The sequence below is a fragment of the Oratosquilla oratoria genome, chromosome 24, assembly GCF_046742065.1.
Source record: "Oratosquilla oratoria isolate Oo_2021 chromosome 24, ASM4674206v1, whole genome shotgun sequence".
NCBI lineage: Eukaryota > Metazoa > Arthropoda > Malacostraca > Stomatopoda > Squillidae > Oratosquilla > Oratosquilla oratoria.
This window is the reverse complement of record NC_134800.1, coordinates 9,711,376-9,716,375: the sequence shown is the minus strand read 5'-3', so window position 1 is coordinate 9,716,375 and position 5,000 is coordinate 9,711,376.

Genomic DNA, 5,000 nt, shown 5'->3' with positions numbered 1-5,000 from the left:
CCGCTCCTTTTCCTTACTTCTCCTTCTCCTCCTCTCTTCCTCTTCCTCTTCCTCTTCCTCTTTTTCTTTTTCTTCCTCCTTCCTCTTCCTCTTCCTCCTTCTCTTCCTCCTTCTTCTACTCCTCCTTCTACTCCTCCTCCTCTTCCTCCTCCTCCTCTTCTTCCTCCTCCTCCTCCTCCTCTTCCTCCTCCTCCTCCTCTTCCTCCTCCTCCTTCTCTCCCGTCTTCTACTCCTCTTCCTCCTCTTCCTCCTCCTCCTCTTCCTCCTCTTCCTCCTCCTCCTCCTTTTTCTCCTCCTACTCTTCCTCCTCCTCCTCCTCCTCTTCTTTTTCTCCTCATCACCCACGGATGGTGTTACTAAACCTCCATACAATGTAACGTGACATCACATTAGCGTTTCGTTACGTCACGTGAGACTTTGAAACAACGTGACCGCATCACGAAACGTTTTGCGCATCAGCGTCTGCGCAAGTTGACTCCTGGATGCTCAGCATGTAACGCGGGAGGTGTGTAACGTTGATGCGTAACGGAGGTGGGAGGGAGAGAACACACACACCGTAACACTTTTACCTCTTTATTCCTTTCCTCCCTTTGTTTACCCTTTAAAGGAAACACATCTCTTGCCATTTTACCTCACTCTCTCTCTTTTTTTTTTCTTTTTTTTTATTCAAAAATCAGTTTTATTTTCTATCTCGAAATCTCCGGTTTTTTGCCATGGGATCTAGGCATCGCGAGGGTATTTTTTCCTCGCTACTTCCATGTCACACGTCATCGGGTCGAGTAGAATTTCGGAAAAAGGATTCAATGGATGTCAATACGGGTGAGGCCACGCTACACACGTCAGGCGTACTCTCGCGGTCCAGGTAACGGGGAAGCGACAGAGACCCTCAATGTATACAACAGTTCAAGATGTGTATCCCATTCGTGATGACTAACGTACTACATGCTGTGTGTGTGTGTGTGTGTGTGTGTGTGTGTGTGTGTGTGTGTGTGTGTGTGTGTGTGTGTGTGTGTGTGTGTGTGTGTGTGTGTGAATCTATGTACGTGTGGGTGTACGTTTGCACGTGTGTATGTACGTGTTCGTGGACGTGTGTGTACGTGTGTGTACGCGTGTGTATATGTGTATATATGTATATGCATGTATGTGTGTGTGCATATGTGTATATATATACATATATATATATATATGTGTGTGTGTGTGTGTGTGTGTGTGTGTGTGTGTGTGTGTGTGTGTGTGTGTGTGTGTGTGTGTGTGTGTGTGTGTTTGTGTATCTGTATAATGTACAAGTGTATATGTGTATGTGTGTGTACATGTCTAAATACGTATGTATTCATATGTGTATGCGTACGTGTGTATACGTGTCATATATTTGAATTTCTGAATATGTTTGTATGTTTACGTGAGTGTATACGCTTGGCGAGTCTATTTTTTACGAGTCTATGACTATACCTTTGTGTCTGTGTATTTACCTCGACGACTTTTACATAACAGAATAAAACTTTTAGTGTCCCGCCTCTATTTCGGTTATTTTAAACTCAAACAGTAGTTTGTTCTGAATTCTGAATATTCATGTTTAATTTCGTTCCTTTGCATATTTGCATTTGCTTCTATCCGTGAGCGTAGGACGCTTTTCATGTGGGTCTATGAGCAGGAATGTGTTAGTGCAGATGTGTTTGTTTTGTGTATTTATGGCAGGTTTTTATCTCTACGTGTGATTCTCTACTATGATTTTTTATTTTACTTTCTGATATATATATTTTTCGTCTTCCTCCTCCAGTGCTTTTGTATTTTTTCTCGCGTCGCTGTATTTGTCATTGATCTTTTGATAAGGTTTTTGGATTTCATTAACTTGTGTAGCCATTTTTTTTTATTCTGTTTTATTGTCTTTTATTCTATCTTATTCTATTTTATTCTATTTCAATTCCAACTCATTTTATTTTACTCTAAAACTTAATCTAAGATTGTATAAACTAGACAGTTACATTTGTATTGAAAGAGCAAATATGTTCCAAATGTAAGAATATTAGACATTTGATCCTCGCCTCATTTCCCACATTACTGTGACATTTTCTCACTATGACATTTGGCCACTACCTTCTCCCAACGTTAACGCTTAAATCTCTTGTGTCCACGTACCCTTTTCCCTCAATATATTATGTTTGTTTGTACACACTATGTATTTTTACACTGATGATGTAATACACGAAAGCGCTCTGTTTTGGTTGTTTCTTTTCAATAGTGTTTACCTTCCATATATATATATATATTAATATAATATAATAATATATATATATATATATATATATATATATATATTAATATATACACACACACAATATGTATCCACCCGGGTCAGTGGTCTTAGTGATTGTAAATCTGAAATTGGTTTAAGTAATCAGTGGTCAAAGCACGCACTCTCATAAAATGATAATAGATAGAGCAATTGAAAACTGTACCCTGAAACTTACATACAACTAACTGATTTAAAAGGTTCTCCAACAATTGGGCAATTAAAAACGACATAAGAGATACTTTTTTGAGAAGAGATATGGTATAAGATAGTCGGTAAAAGATACATATTATGAGGGAGGGCCGTAATAGTCAAGAATAAATTAACAAATTCTTATAATTAGATATTTCTTCTTTCTTCTTACTATAATGATCAGTAGTCTGAACTATAGTAACACAACAGAGACTATAGTCGGGTGTTTCTTTACAAGAGGGTCTAAGAGAAGATCGATGCCGGTTACTTTGAGGCTGCGGAATTTTATTCACTGAAGACTAAGGGAGTAGTTATGATCAAACCCGCACTAATTAAGGTGTGAATCACACTCAAGATGTTTCCGTTATTAGATTTTTATGTCACAGGAATAAAACTGTTTTGACAATTCGCAACCAATTCCCTCCCAGAAACTCAACTTTACCAACTTAAAAAAAAAAAAAGAAAAAAAAAATCCTCCGTCATCATGTACTCAAGTTCTCATGGTACCGATAGTCTTTGTGGTTCGTTCTTTTTTGAAGCTCTTCGGGTAAGTTATCATCGTATATTACGATTCTCTCTCAGGCTCTCTAGCATTGGTGACTGCCTTTCATGGGTCGAAATTACCGGGTGTGGAAGATTATCACCCTCGCTTGCACCCCGGCCAACTGTTGCAGGAAGTCATCTTCCAGGTATTGGTATTCATTGGTATTCGGATTCTATACTCGTGCCAGCTGGCTGGCTGGGCTGTAGGATAGAGAGAGGGGGGAGAGAGAGATAGAGAGAGAGGGAGGGGAGGGAGAGAGAGAGAGAGAGAGACAGAGAGACAGAGAGACAGAGAGAGAGAGAGAGAGAGAGAGAGAGAGAGAGAGAGAGTGGGAGGGTGAGTGGGAGGGTGAGTGGGAGGGTGAGTGGGAGGGTGAGTGGGAGGGTGAGTAGGAGGGAGAGTAGGGGAGAGGGAGAGTGGGAGGGAGAGTGGGAGAGGGAGAGAGAGTGGGAGAGGAAGAGAGAGAGAGAGAGAGAGAGAGGAAGGGGGGGAGAGAAGGAAAGGAGGGAGAGAGAGAGAGAGGGAGAGAGAGAGAGAGAGAGAGAGAGAGAGAGAGAGAGAGAGGGGGGGGGGGGGAGGGGGGGGGGGGGGTGGGGGGGGGGGGGGGAGTGGGGAAGAGTAGAGAGAGGTGGGAGGTGGGCGAGAGAAAGAGAGAGTGATAAATGTATAAATGTATATTCTAAGAAAGTAAACAGTGACATTGATGTTGTTAAGTGTGTAATGAAGATGTGTTAAACTGCTATAGGCTACCTTTCCAGAAAGATGTTATAGTAGATAAAGAGAAACTTTATTATACTACTGTCGCTGTACATATGTGTGTGTGTGTGTGTGTGTGTGTGTGTGTGTGTGTGTGTGTGTGTGTGTGTGTGTGTGTGTGTGTGTGTGTGTGTGTGTGTGTGTGTGTGTGTGTGTTTCACCATGGTCTTTGGATCACATGTTGGACTCGTGATCGACAGCTATTACCCTCGTGGATGAGAGTTCAGAGTTCATGTATAACCGATCTATGGGTAATGCTGTGACCTTACACGCACACACACACCGAACTCCCCGCCCACGAGAGTTGGAGTAGCGACCCGTAGGGCAGCGATACTGAAATTATTTCAGCACTGGGCGGGATTCGATCCCGGACCACCGTAGTGGCGGCCGCGAAGACTACTACTGAGCCGTCGATTCGTGTGTGTGTGTGTGTGTGTGTGTGTGTGTGTGTGTGTGTGTGTGTGTGTGTGTGTGTGTGTGTGTGTGTGTGTGTGTGTGTGTGTGTGTGTGTGTGTGTGTGTGTGTGTGTGTGTGTGTGTACGTCCTCGTGAGTTACCAGTCTCGTCTCTAACCAATTATTTGCTCTTTTTTTTTGTTGGATCTCCTCTTATCCAATCATCTTTAGATTCACTCCAGTCTGTCAATTTCAGTGTCTCCTGACCACCATATCCATCGTGGATTGTGACTCTAATACTCTTTTGTATTCCTTGTACACATCTTTACTGTACTTCAGCAAGTCCTTATACATTAATCATTTCCCATTACTTTGTTGAAATATTGTTTTTTATCGACTACCTATATCACTTGTTTTTTTTTTTATTCTTTTACAAATTTACATTTTTTTTTTTTACTCCTTCACTTGTTTCTTCTTCTTCTTTCACCTTCTCCTCTTTGTGATCTCTCGTTTCCTCCTCAATTTTAACCTTTGCCTCCTTTCACTTAAATCCTTCGTTTGTTTAGTTTCTCTCTTCTAGTTTATGCTAAGTTGATTTGCTTCGTTGAAATGACCCTTTATTTCTACGTTAATTTATTCTTGTTTTAGATTGTGTGTGTGTGTGTGTGTGTGTGTGTGTGTGTGTGTGTGTGTGTGTGTGTGTGTGTGTGTGTGTGTGTGTGTGTGTGTGTGTGTGTGTTGTGTGCATGTTTGTGTGCGTTGGTGTTGGTGTGACGATATGTGTGTGTGTGTGTGTGTGTGTGTGTGTGTGTGTGTGTGTGTGT